General features: G+C 49.7%; 1 protein-coding gene across 3 annotated transcripts in view; it reads right to left on the bottom strand.

Moving 5' to 3' along the window:
- The window catches only part of TMCO4 (transmembrane and coiled-coil domains 4), a 122,226-nt gene extending 111,292 nt beyond the window's left edge, over nt 1-10,934 (bottom strand). Inside the window, exons 1-2 of one of the 3 annotated variants that reach the window (XM_025366709.1) lie at nt 10,741-10,934; nt 8,634-8,712 (exon numbers count right to left, since the gene is read on the bottom strand). The gene's annotated coding sequence lies outside the window, so the exon portion shown is untranslated. Of the gene's footprint in view, nt 1-8,633; nt 8,713-10,018; nt 10,195-10,740 lie in introns of all 3 variants that reach the window. The other 2 variants (XM_025366727.1, XM_025366717.1) reach the window with 2 other exon arrangements.
- Nucleotides 10,935-14,545: the final 3,611 nt, after the last annotated feature.

The raw sequence follows: 14,545 nt of genomic DNA on the forward strand, positions 1-14,545 counted from the left end.
ATGGTGAGTACCTGCAGTCCCAGCTACTCGGGAGGGTGAGGTGGGAGAATCACTTGAGCCTTGTGGGTAGAGGCTGCAGTGAGCTGAGATCCTGCCACTGGACTCTAGCCTGGGTGACAACAGAGTGAGACTCTGCCTCAAAAAAAAAAAAAAAAAAAGAGAGAGATTCCCTATTTAATAAATGATGGTGGGAGAACTGGCTAGCCATATGCAGAAAATTGAAACTAGATCCCTTCCTTACACCATATACAAAAATTAACTGAAGATGGATTAAAGACTTAAATGTAAAACCCCAAACTATAAAAACCTTAGAAGAAAATCTAGGCAATACATTCAGGACATAGGCACGGGCACAGATATTATGACGAAATCACCAAAAGCAATTGCAACAAAAGCAAAAACTGACAAATGGGATCTGATTAAACTAAAGAGCTTTTGCACAGCAAAAGAAACTATCATCAGAGTGAACAGGCAACTTATAGAGTGGGAGAAAGTTTTTGCAATCTATCCATCTGATAAATGTCTAATATCAAGACTCTACAAGTAACTTACGCAAATTTACAAGAAAAAACACACAACCCCATTAAAAAGTGGGCAAAGGACATGAACGTACACTTCTCAAAAGACATTCATGTTGCCAAGAAACATGAAAAAAAGCTCAACATCACTGATCATTAGAGAAACGCATATCAAAACCACAATGAGATACCATCTCATGCCAGTCAGAATGGCAATTATTAAAAAGTCAGGAAATAACAGATGCTGGTGAGGCTGCAGAGAAATAGGCATGCTCTTACACTGTTGGTGGGAATGTAAGTTAGTTCAACCGTTGTCGAAGATGGTGTGGCGATTCCTCAAAGATCTAGAAGCAGAAATACCATTTGACCCAGCAATCTCATTACGGGTACACACCCAAAGGAATATAAACCATTCTATTACAAAGATACCTGCACGTGTATGTTCATTGCAGCACTATTCACAATAGCAAAGACATGGAATCGGCCCAAATGCCCATCAATGATAGACTGTATAAAGAAAATGTGGTACACATATACCATGCAATACCATGCAGCCATTAAAAGGAATGAGATCATATCCTTTGCAGGGATATGGGTGGAGCTGGGAGCCATTATCCTCAGTAAACTAATTCAGGAACAGAAAACCAAACACCACATGTTCTCACTTATAAGTGGGAGCTGAACAATGAGGACACATGGACACAGGAAGGAGAACACACACAGGCCTGTCAGCGGGTGGGGTGCAAGGAGAGAGAGCATTAGGAAAAAGAGCTAATGCATGCTGGGCTCAATACCTACGTGATGGGCTGCTAGGTGCAGCAAACCGTCATGGCACATGTTTACCTATGTAACAAAACGGCACATCCTGTACATGTATCCCAGAACTTAAAAATAAAGAAAAGAAAAAGAAATGAACAAGGGTTGGTGGGACAGACAGGGCAATTCTCAGCTTCTCAGCTCTCCATGATGCCGGAATGGGGGAGCCCATGGTTTCAACCCTATGAATTGTCCAACTGGACAGGCTGGGACCCCAAACTCTTCCAGCTGCACAAACATAGGGGCAGCTGTGGGGTGGGAGATGTGCCACCTGCTGTGTGTCTGGTCCTTGGGGGCCTCCACCCGTTGATCTGATTTGGGATCAGGATCCAGTCCAAAGTAAAACTGGATCTCAAGTGTGTCTGAGAAGTTACACTGATTCCAAGAGAGTGCTATATTCCTGCGACGAGAAAAAGTCCCTTCTGTCAGGACCAGCAGTACCTCTGTGCCCTGGGGTCACCTAAGACACACAGGCCTGGTCCAGCAGTGCCCTGGGGCTCAGGAGTCACTGACGGAAGGAGGAGCTCCCAGCTCCCAGTAGCCTCCTGAGGTTCTTGTCCCAGGTACTGTGAAGACACCAAATGATATAGTTTGGCTGTGTCCTCACCCAAATCTCACCTTGAATTATAGCTCCCACAATTCCCACATTGTGGGAGGGACCTGGTGGGAGGTAACTGAATCATGGGGGTGGGTCTTTCCTGTGCTGTTCTTGTGATAGTGAGTAATTCTCAGGTGATCTGATGATTTTATAACGGGAAACCCCTTTTTGCTTGGTTCTTACTTCTCTCTTGCCTGCCGTCATGTAAGACGTGCCTTTTACCTTCCGCCGTGATTGTGAGGCCTCCCCAGGCACACGGAACTATGCGTCCATTAAACATCTTTTTCTTTATAAATTACCCAGTCTCGGGTATGTCTCCATTGACAGCATGAAAATGGAGTGCTACACCAAGGAACTCCAAGAAAGACCCAAGCTTGACCTAGAAGAGGACGCGCTCTCCAGGGAAACAACAGATATAGAGTGAGAACAACAGGGCAAACCCATGCCTACAGCTCAGCTGCACAGCCCAGACCCAGGATGGACAGAGGTCATTTTGGAATGGGACCTCATTTTGATATGCTATGATTATGACTTGTGTCTAGTCAGTCACATCATCTGTCACCAAAGAAAATGCTGACTGGGTCATTTTTGTAAGTAGTGGGGGCAGTGAGACATTCCATAAATATCTGACCTCAGCTCCACAAGCACCCACAGTGGGCCCTCTGAATATTTGTTGACTGATGCCATAAACAATGCCACTGGATTTCTTCTTGGAGAGATGAAAAATTCCAAAGTCAGCACCAAGGAGAAAATCAAATATGGTCAATACCATCTTTGAAAATCCTTTAAATCGTCCTTAAAACTCCATGACCTGGACCTTTAGAAGATCACATGCAAGAATGAACTTTTGATTTTTCTTTACATGCCAGCCAGCTCTGGCCTTTTTTTCCCCCTCTTGGAGCAGTCAGTGAAGGTCAAGGTCAAACTTTTTTTTTGTTTGTTTGTTTGTTTTTGAGACAAAGTCTTACTCTGTTTCCCAACCTGGAGTGCAGTGGCACAATCTGGGCTCAGTGCAACCTCTACTTCCTGGGTTCAAGCAATTCTCCTGTCTCAGCCACCCAAGTAGCTGGGATTACAGGTGCATACCATGATGCCTGGCCAAGTTTTGTATCTTTAGTAGAGACAGGGTTTCACCACATTGGCCAGGCTGGTCTCGAACACCTGGCTCAAGTGAAACTGTCACCTCGGCCTCCCAAGTTCTGGGATTACAGGCGTGAGCCACCACGCCCAGCCTCAAGGTCAAATTTGATGTGACTTATATTAGTGTGGGTAAGTGATTCTATTAGTGTGCCGCCTCTCCTATGCTGCTCCAGCCATACCCTACTCCTTGCAGCTCCTGGACCCCACCAGGCTTTCTCTCTCTCTCCTTTTTCTGATCGCAGTTGAGTTTTTAAATGATTCTCCGGTGCAATAAAATAACCATTAATAGGGAGATAGCGCTACAGCGTCATGGAAAGGCTGAAGACTAATTATTCTGGGGCCAAGGAGAAAGAAAAGCATTTGGCTAAGAAATCATTTACACCACGTAAAGCTATGGCACCATCCTTAGGCCAGAAATGCCACAGAGCATAGTAGAAGGTTACAATACACATGCACCCCACAGCCAAAATAAAGCAATCTTGAGATGCTCCTAGAAGGGCAGAGTCTAGGTGGGCCCAGGTTAGCACCCTCTGCAGCCATTTAGAAGAGATACCCATTCATTCTACACCTCTATCCAAAGTCAAATTGGAAGCTAGAGGTCAGTGAGGCATCTCAGGAGGTCTCCATGGCAACAGTTCCAACATAGAAGAACCCAGAGGGTTTTGGACAATCACATTACAGACCAGAAGAAAACAGAGATGCTGGCATGGAAGGAAAGCTCCCCCCCCATCCTTGCGTCAGCGGTCTGGAGGAGGGGCAGGAAGGTGGGTGGGGTGACAGTGCCATTGGGGTGGACACCCAGGCCCTGTGATGTGTGCCCACATTTACCACTGCTCTCTTCCTTCTCCTGCCTGGTATTAATCACCGTCACCTCTTACTGGGTCACGCCTCTCCACACATCTGTTTTTTTCTGCCCTCACCCCAGCTGTTCATACACAGCACCCAGAGAGCACCATCTCAGAGTCAGGCCATGCCCCTCCTCTGCTCCAAACCCTCCAAGACTCCCTTCTCAAAGTCAAGGTCCTTACAATGGTGATGGGGCTGCTGCAATCGGCCTGAGTGGCCTCTCTGCCCCCCACTCCCGCTGCTTCTCCCATGCTGCTCCAGCCACACCTTCTTCCCTGCAGCTCCTGGACCCCACCAGGCCCGCTCCCACCTCACAGCCTTTGCATTGGCCGTTCCCACAGCTAGGAATGATTATCCCCCAGATAAGGACACAGCCAACTCCCTCACCTCCTTCCTGTCTGAGATCAAATCTCACACTTCGGTGCAGCCACCCTGCCCACTGCCTGTCCTAGCCCCTTTACCCAGCTGCTCTACTTTGTCCACAGCACACACTAGCCTCCCAATTCTGTATCAGTTACTCATTTACATTTATCTTCTATCTCCCTCTGCTCACAGGTAAGCACAGTGGGAACTCAGCAACAGTTGTTGACTGACTGGTGGTTTCCACTTGGGATAACTACAAAATAATTACAGGGACAAATTTGCCTGAGAAGGAAGTGGGAGAAATGGCAAAGTCTGTAATAGTCCATTTGACCCACTGGTTTTCAAACTGCCCCCCAGAGCCCCAGAGTGATGGGCAGGATGAGACACAGAGGGGAACCCTCAATACCCCACCTTCAAACTATAATAGCACATGATCCAGTAATACCACTTCTGGGTATATATGCAAAACAATTGAAAGCTGGGTCTCCAAAAGATATTTGTACACCCATGTTTACAGAATTATTCACAATAGCCAAGAGTTAGAAGCAACCCAAATGCCCATCTACAGACAAATAGATCAACAAAATACGATCCATACACACAGTGGAACATTATTCAGTCTTAAAAAAGGAAGGAAATAGGCTGGGTGCGGTGGCTCAACTCTGTAATCCCAGCACTTTGGGAGGCCGAGACGGGCGGATCACGAGGTCAGGAGATGGAGACCATCCTGGCTAACATGGTGAAACCCCGTCTCTACTAAAAAATACAAAAAACCAGCCAGGCGTGGTGGTGGGTGCCTGTAGTCCCAGCTACTCGGGAGGCTGAGGCAGGAGAATGGCGTGAACCTGGGAGGCGGAGCTTGCAGTGAGCGGAAATCGCGCCACTGCCCTCCAGCCTGGGCGATAGAGCGAGACTTCATCTCAAAAAACAAAAAAAAAAAAAAAAGGAAGGAAATTCTGACACATATTACAACATGAACGATGAATGTACCCTGAGAAGTTACGACATAAGCCAGTCACAAAAAGATAAATGCTGTACAATTCCACTTCTGTGAGGTATGAGGAGTAGTCAAATTCATAGAGAGAGAAAGTAAAATGAATGGTGGTTGCCAGGGGCTGCGGGGAGCAGGAACAGGGGAGGAAGGTGGTTGTTTAATGGGTGTGGAGTTTCAGATCTGCCAGTTGGAAAGTTCTAGAGATTTGTTGCACAACGATGTGAATATGCTTGACATTACTGAACTACACACTTAAAATGTGTGCCCTTTTCCAAAAGCACAGTTTAATAATAAAATCAGCTTAGATTTTCTGGGGCCTACTTCCATGATCCCACTTCAGCTTCCCAACAACTTTATGAAGAAGAGACAATCGTTGTCCCCATTTTACAGATGAGAAAACTGAGACTCACAGAAGATTACAATGAGACAACTCACAGAAATTTACAATGGTAAATTTCATGGTGTGTGTATTTTATCACAATTTTTACATTTAAAAAAAAATTAGGGCCAGACGCAGTGGCTCACACCTGTAATCCCAGCACTCTGGGAGGCTGAGGTTGGGTGGATCACCTGAGGTCAGGAGTTCAAGACTAGCCTGGACAACATGGTGAAACCCTGTCTCTACCAAAAATACAAAAATTAGCTGGGCATGGTGGCGGGCACCTGTAGTCCCAGCTACTCAGGAGACTGAGGCAGAAGAATCGCTTGAATCCAGGAGGCAGAGGTTGCAGTGAGCCGAGATAGTGCCATTGCATTCCAGCCTGGGTGACAAGAGCAAAGCTCTGTCTCAAAAAGTAAATAAATAAATAAAAAAATTAAAAATTTAACGTTAAAAAAATTTTTAAACATTTAAAAATCACAACAGTAAAAGGTGGACAAATGTTAGCCACGTGTCACCTCTTTCCACACATCATCTTATTTTCTCTCAACAATCCTACAAGGTGGGTGCTATTATCATCCTTCCACAGATGGGGACAGAGAGGCCCTGAGAATTGAAGGTCAAGGTCACTGGACGAGTCATGTGGTATATAAACTTGTGCCTGGATCTTAGGCCACAGGCAGCCATCTTCACAATGGTGCTATTCTACCTCTCTTTGGTCTAGTTTACATCCTGGCCAGAGATTTCCAACACAATTTGAAAACTAGCAAATTGGATGAATCTGACGAGCTCTCATCAATCCACAGGCTCACATCCCACTTCTGAGCCCCAAGCACCTGTGGACGGGCCTAACCTGCCTTTCCCGCTTTGTTTTCTTTCACTCCCTGCTTGCAGCTCATCCTCAGCTAAACTGCACTCCCCTGCTTCCAGTTCACGCTGGGATACCACCTCAGGCCTCAGCTCAGGCTGTTCTCTCCCATCTGGGTCCCCCTGTCCAAATGGTGTCCTTTTCCAAAAGCACAGTTTAATAATAAAATCAGCATAGATCTTCTGGGGCCTACTTCCATGATCCCACTTCAGCTTCCTAACAACCTTATTAAGAAGAGACAATCACTGTCCCCATTTTACAGATGAGAAAACTGAGACTCACAGAAGCGGAAGTCACACAGCTGGCAAGACCTAGGATGCTCCTTCCAGGCCTGTGTGACCTCAAATCCCAAGTCCTTCTCCACTTTACTAAGTTGGGGGGGGGAGGGGTTGCCATGCACTTCCCTGGATTTGTCCAGCGAATGTGGGGCCTGCCACCTCTGAAGCCCCAAAGACTTCATCTGGGCCCCTCCACCTCTTCTCGGACATAATGGCCGGTTGCCAATGTGTCTGTCTCCCTGAACAGGAGGGTCAGGGTGAGAGTGGATGAAGCCCAGGGCACCAGGGTTTCCCAATTAATATTTTGGTTATTCATTCCAGTGTAAAACAGCCAGCCCCTCCACTCCTGCCTCCAACCCAACCCTTTGTGATTTTTATTTATTTATTTATTTTGAGATAGAGTCTTGCTCTGTCACCAGGCTGGAGTGCAGTGGCTCGATCTTGGCTCACTGCAAGCTCCACCTCCCGGATTCAAGCGATTCTCCTGCCTCAGCCTCCCAAGTAGCTGGGACTACAGGCGCACACCCCCACACCCAGCTAATTTTTGTATTTTTAGTAGATCTCAATCTCTTGATCTTGTAATCCGCCCTCCTTGGCCTCCCAAATGCTGAGATTACAGGCGTGAGCCACCGCGCCTGGCCTGTGATTTTCTTTATCAAATTTATCACCACTTGACAATGTATTATAGATTTATTTACGGTCTATCTCCCTCACTAGAGGAAGCTCAGAAAGGCAGTGGCTTTTGGGCCATGTTCCCAGACATATCCTAGGACAGCATGTGGCAGAGCAGGGGCTCCATCCCTGTGTGCTGAATGAAACAAGCCACAACTGAAAAATGACTTCAGCAGATTTTGTTGAAGGACAATATCGTTTTATGTAAAGTGAGGTCCCCAATGTGCTCAAGACGGCCTCCCTATCGGTGGATGTCATTACTAAGGACCTACTAAGCATTACTGAGGACCTACTAGCCCTGGTCCTGGAGGTCACAGGGGTTACAGTTAGGGTGGTGTACAGGGTATAACAGGAATTAATCCCAGCAATGAGTGTATAATTCCACCCTGAACTTAACCTCTCACATACAGGAGAAGTCTTGTGGCCTGAGGCATTTGGAGTACAAGTCTGGGTAGGGCTAAAATGTGAAGAATCAGAAGATGTTACCTGGGAAAAGGGAAGCAGGGGGTAGGAGTGGCCTGGAAGAGCAGATGCAAAGGTCCCAAGGAGGGAGGGGTGGCATGCCTGGGCACAGAGGGCTGTTGATAAGTGTCTGAGATGCGGCTGGAGGTGTAAGCTGGGGGACAGGGGTGCACAGCCTTCTGGTTCGTGTAAAAGGTTTTTGCTCTTTTCCCTAAAAAAATGGGAAGCCAAGGCCAGGCGCAGTGGCTCATGCCTGCAATCCCAGTACTTTGGGAGGCTGAGGCGGGCGGATCACAAGGTCAGGAGTTCAAAACCAGCCTGTCCAATATGGCGAAACCCCATCTCTACTAAAATACAAAAATCAGCCGGGCATGGTGGTGGGTGCCTGTAGTCCCAGCTACTTGGAAGCCTGAGGCAGGAGAATCGCTTGAACCCGGGAGGCGGAGGTTGCAGTGAGCTGAAATCGCGTGAGTGCACTCCAGCCTGGGTGACAGAGTGAGACTCTGTCTCAAAAAAAAAGAAGAAAAATGGAAAGAAGAAAGAAAGAAGGAAAGAAAGGAAAGAAAGGAAAAAAAGGAAAGAAAGAAAATGGGAAGCCAGAGTGGGGTTTTAGGCAGAGGCAGAGGGTGGTATGATGATATCAGGGCAGCTTGAAGTGGAGGTCGGCCAAACGGAAAGTGGATTGGATTTCACTCTCACCCCTTCTGTCTGCTGTCACACGTTCCAGAGAGCCAGTTCCCCACTCCTCATCAGCAGCCCCGGTTTATAATGTACAACACTGTTTACAAAACACACAGGTCAAAAGAGAACACAATGAGAAACCACCCACTGACATTTCTTAGGTCCCACGTTAGCCAGCCCTGGTGGCTGATCCAGCCTTTGTAGCCCAGTGGTACCAGAGTAGAGAGGGATGGTTTGAGCCTTATGAGGAACTCTCCAGACCTCAGCCTTTGTGGGAGCTACATGCTGAGCTATGACAACCTAATCGATCAACTCCTCCTGCCCAACTCCTCCTTGGGCCTTAGGACTAAAAAGTATAAAGTCATGCCTGTAATCCCAGCACTTTGGGAGGCCGAGGCAAGTGGATCACGAGGTCAGGAGATTGAGACCATCCTGGTTAACACGGTGAAACCCCATCTTTACTAATAATACAAAAAAATTAGCCAGGCGTAGTGGTGGGCGCCTGTAGTCCCAGCTACTCGGGAGGCTGAGGCAGGAGAATGGCGAGAACCCGGGAGGTGGAGCTTGCAGTGAGCCGAGATCGCACCACTGCACTCCAGCCTGGGCGACTGAGCAAGACTCCATCTCAAAAAAAAAAAAAAAAAAGTATAGTCTTCCAAAGTGTCAGACACTGCACTGGGCCTTTTGTGGCTTCAGCTCCTTTAATTTTCACAACAACCTTGGAGATGGGTATATCACAAATGAGTAAACTGAGGCATAAAGAGGTCATTGAGCTTGCCTGATCACTCAGTTACAAAGCTGCAAAGCTAACACCTGAGCCCATCTCTGTCTGATGCTGCACACGAGGGCTTGAGGCCACTCTAACACCGGTCTCTTCTGCTGTCTTCATGTACTTCACAGCTGGGGAAACGCCAATGGTCTCCCCTGTGCCCAGCCCTCCCTCCCCAGGCCGAAGGGCAGGGCTTTATTTCACCCTCTGGAGTGTACTTCCTGAGGGCAGGGCTCGTTTTTTTCACTGCTGTATCCTCAGTGCCTAAACAATGCACAAAGTAGGAGCTCAACAAATATTTGAATGAACAATCCAAAGCCATTTGTTGAATGAACAAATGGATGTTCCCAAAACTTAAAAAGAGTTTCATATTTTCTGCAACGAAATAAACACTGAGTTAGGGGAAAGGGGGTTCATGTGCTGACTCCTACTTCGAGTTAGGTAGTAGTCTGGGATGCTAGCCTGACCCTGCTCGCAATTCCCAGTGCCACCCCAGGGAAGAGCTGGGCTGGTCAAGGCAAAGGCATTGTGGAGGCCAACTCTGTGCCAAGCACTGGGTCAGGCTCTCCAGGCAGGTAGCCCAGGTTTTTCTCTCTTGCTTCCTAGCTGCGTGGTCTTGGGGAAGTTACTTCACCTCTCTGAGCCTCAGTTTACCCAGCTTTAAAATCCACTCAAAAGTCAGCAGCAGTAATTCTTCCCTCCTGTAACTTCAGGCATGGGCGCCATAAGACACGGCCTCCTTGTAACATGAGAGGCCTGGCTTTTCTCCAGAGGCTCCCCAAGCCCCGCTAGAACGCTCTGTTTGAGAGTCTGCGGGGCGGGGGGGGGGGGGGGGGGGGGGGGGGGCGGGGGGGGGACGGGGGGCAGGGAGAGACGAGGCGAGAGAGTCCTAGAGGCCTTCCTGACAGGGAGGTGGAGGGGCCACGTGGGGCAAGGGGAAGCACAGTGACCTCTTGTGACCTTGGACAAGCCCCCTTCCTCTCTGACCTTGACCAGCGTCCTCATTTGTCAAGGGAGCGGCTGGGTGACCTCTAAGAACTCGGAGGCCGAGGCCGGAGTCGCCCAAATGCTCCGTCCAGCCTCAGTTTCCCCCTCTGCCGCCCCACAAGATTTCTAAAAGCACTTCCGGCTCTGAAAACAAACCAACCACCAGCAGGCGGCCTGGCTCAGGGCAGGCAGCGCCGGGGAGCGCGCGGCCGTTTCCTGGTGGGTCCAGCGTCCCTGGGGTGGAGGGCGGGGCGCAGGGCAAAGGGCCCCAGGGCTGGGCCGGGCTCAGAGTGCCCCGCGTGGGGCCGGCGGGGAGTGGCCCAGCGAGGTGCGCGCCACCGTGGCCTGGCGGCTCCGGGGCCCCCTTACCTGGAGGCGGCGGCGAAGGCGAAGGCGGAGGCGGCGAAAGCGGCGAGCTGCTCCTCCCGCCCGGCCCCTCCCCTCCCGGCCGCGTCCCGGCCCCGGGCCCGGCCCGTCCCGCCGCCTGCCCCGAGCTCGCCTGGTCGCCGCCGGCCGGGCGGAGCACTCGGGAGCGCGGCGCGGGGGCGCGGGGCCTTCCAGGCTCTGACTCGCCAGCTGCGGGTCCCGACCTGGCTCGTCCCACCTCTGCCCCACTTCCACCACCCATCGCGACAGGGGTGCCGGCCTCTGCAGGTGACCGGCTAGTCCGCGGGGCCACATCTGTGTGTGGGTCCATTTACCCTCCAGGAAGCAGCGAGACAGCGCGGAGCGGGAGAAGGGACCTGCAGGGTTGGCCTTTGCAGAAACTGCCCGCGAAGGACTCGGCCACTAAAGCAGCGTGCCCCAAAGCCACGGCGATGGAAGAACTCTTCAAAAATGTATAATGTAAACAAAGAACCAGTCACAGAAACCGCCTTCCCGCACGTGTATGCAGCACTTTGTAGTTTGCAAAGTGTTCAGATATCTCAGTTCCTCCTGATTCTTCTTTCATTTTCCCTAACGCTAAGTTTGGTCCTGTCTCAGGGCCTCTGCCTGGAGGCTGCCGTGCCTGGAGGCTGCCGTGCCTGGGCTGCCGTGCTCTGCCTTCAGGCCTCCCTTTCCCCCAGTCCATTTCCCGCTTTCCATTCTGGTCTCCTCTCGGGATGCCATCTGAGAGTCTTCCCTGACCACCCAGCACATTCAGTCATTGAACAAATTTACTGAGCACCTACTACGTGCCAGGTACAGTTCTTTTTTCTCCTTCCTTCCTTCCTTCTCTCTCTCTCTTTCTTTTTTTCTTTCTTGATGGAGTCTCGCTCAGTCACCCAGGCTGGAGTGCAGTGGCCCGATCTCAGCTCACTCCAACCTCTGCCTCCTGGGTTCAAGCGATTCTCCTGCCTCAGCGTCCCTAGTAGCTGAGACTACAGGTGCGTGCCACCACACCCGGCTAATTTTTGTATTTTTAGTAGAGACGGGGTTTCACCATGTTGGCCAGGCTGGTCTCGAACTCCTGAGTTCAGGTGATCCACGCTCCTTGGCCTCCCGAAGTGCTGGGATAACAGGCCTGAGCTACTGCGGCCGGCCTGCGCCAGGTACAGTTCTAAAGGCTGTGGAATCATGCACCAGGCCTCCAGTCCTGTTCTATTTTAATCATAGTATTTATCACTCTGAAATTATTTTGTTCATTTTTCTGTTTCCTACTTTATGTTCTGCCTCTCCAACTTTTTTTTTGTTTGTTTTTTGAGGTGGAGTTTTGCTCTTGTTGCCCAGGGTGGAGTGCAATGGCTCGGTCTCGGCTCACTGCAACCTCTGCTTCCCAGATTCAAGCAATTCTCCTGCCTCAACCTCCCTAGTAGCAGGGATTACAGGTACCAGCCACCATGCCCAGCTAATTTTTGTATTTTTAGTAGAGATAGGGTTTTACCATGTTGGTCAGGCTGGTCTCGAACTCCTGACCTCAGGTGATCCACCCACTTCAGCCTCCCAATGTGCTGGGATTACAGGCGTGAGCCACTGTGCACAGCCCCAACTAGACTTTGAAAGCCCTGGAGGTGGGTGGGTTTAGGCTGCCTTGCTCTCCTCTGTGAGCCCAGCCCCAGGGGCTGTGCCTAGCACTTGTAGGTGCTAAAAAGAAGCACTTAATGAATGGATCTCTTTCCCCTAGCAACCCTGTGAAATTTCATCACACCCATTCTAAAGGAGAGGAAACCCAGGCTCAGGTGCAGACAGTGCAGAAGCCACAGCTAATGAGTGCCAGAGCTAGAGCATGAATCATCGCGGCCTCAGAGGCTGTTGCCCTTTCTCCCAGTGAAGACAGTCTAGGGTTATGGGAGGAAAAGGTACTGACGGGAGTCAGAGACCAGCATCACAGCTCAGAGCCTGGGACTCATGTACCTTGTGAAATGTTCCATCCTCCATCTGCTCATCTCCCCACTGGCCAATGAGGACCAAGAAGGGCAACTCTACCCACCCATGAAGTTATTGTGAGGGTCAAATGGGTCAATCATGTGTAGGCTTTAGGGGAATAAGGGGTTATATCTGAGCATGTGAGCTTTGTCAAGATAGAGAATTTCAGCCAGCCCTCCTCTCAATGTCTGGTAGCCCCTTCCAGCCAGATCAGCTTTGTGGGACCATGCATCACTCTACACTCCCCAGCTTAGCCCTGTCTCTAATTTGGTTGGAGACCTTTGGTTGGAGACCTGTTCAGGTCCACTGCACACAGGCCCTAATCCCATCATTGAGGCTATGGGTAGGAAAGATGGAGAAAATATGTTTACCCCTTTTGGTGCATGCTTTTGAGATTTTTTTATGTTTGGTATTGGTCATTGAAGAATTTCATCTCCTCTAAGTAACTCTACCCCAAAGGAATGTTTAGGGAGTTGTGGAAGGGGAAGCCTTCTAACGTACCATTGACTAATTCAACCAGGATGTGTGGAGTGGCTGGTAGGGTTCTAGACATTGAGGATATAGCAGGGGAAAGAATCAAAGTGTTTCCAGCGAAATCATGGAGCTTACATTCTGGTTTGCAGGATGGGTAGAGGGAGATGGACAATAAACAAACTGATTTTATTTTATTTTGTTATTATTATTTTTGAATGAGACTGAGCATTGCTCTGTTGCCTAGGCTGGAGTGCAGTGGCACAATCTCAGCTCACTGCAACCTCCACCATGGGGGTTCAAGCGATTCTCATGCCTCAGCCTTCTGAGTAGCTGGGTCTACAGGCGCACACCACCATGCCTGGCTAATTTTTTTGTATTTTTAGTAGAGATGGGGTTTCACCATGTTGGTCGGGCTGGTCTTGAACTCCTGACCTCAGGTGATCCGTCTGCCTTGGCCTCTCAGAGTGCTGGGTTCACAGGTGTGGGCCACCGCACCTGGCCTACAAGCTGATTTTAATCTGTTTTACAGAAAAAGTGAAGCAGGGAGGTCATGCTATAGAAGATGAAGCAGTCAGGGAACGCCTGCAGGTGATCTTTGAGGAGGCTATCAGGTTACAGGACACAGCATCCAAGGTAGACCCAGCAACTGCAAAGGTCTTGAGGTGGGAGTGTGGCTGGCCCTTATAAGAAAACGGTGTGAAAGGAGAATGGAGAGTGCTGGGGGAGAGTCCTGGATGAGATGAGATCAGACAGGTAGTGGGGGTCTTATCACTGAGCTTTTTAGAAATGCTGATGAGGGCTGGGTGCTGTGGCTCACCGCAGGAGTGCAGTGGCCTGATCTCAGCTCACTGCAACCTCTGCCTCCCGCCTGTAATCCCAGCACTTTGGGAGGCCAAGACAGGTGAGTCACTTTAGCCCAGGAGTTTGAGACCAGCCTGGGCAACATGGTGAAACCCCGTCTCTACAAAAAATAGAAAAATTAGCCAGGCATAGTAGGGCAAGCCTGTAGTCCCAGCTCCGTGGAGGGCGGAGGTTGCAGTGAGCCATGTTTGTACCACTGGACTCTAGCCTGGGCGATAAAGCAAGACTCGGGTTCAAAAAAAAAAAAAATTTTTTTTTTTTATTGAGACGAAGTCTCGCTCTGTCACCCAGGCTGGAGTGCAGTGGCCGGATCTCAGCTTACTGCAAGCTCCGCCTCCTGGGTTTATGCCAGTCTCCTGCCTCAGCCTCCTGAGTAGCTGGGACTACAGGCGCCTATCACCTTACCCGGCTAGTTTTTTGTATTTTTTAGTAGAGACGGGGTTTCACCGTGTTAGCCAGGATGGTCTCGATCTCCTGACCTCGTGATCCGCCC

Source organism: Theropithecus gelada, chromosome 1, assembly GCF_003255815.1.
Source record: "Theropithecus gelada isolate Dixy chromosome 1, Tgel_1.0, whole genome shotgun sequence".
In the NCBI taxonomy this organism is placed as follows: Eukaryota; Metazoa; Chordata; class Mammalia; order Primates; family Cercopithecidae; genus Theropithecus; species Theropithecus gelada.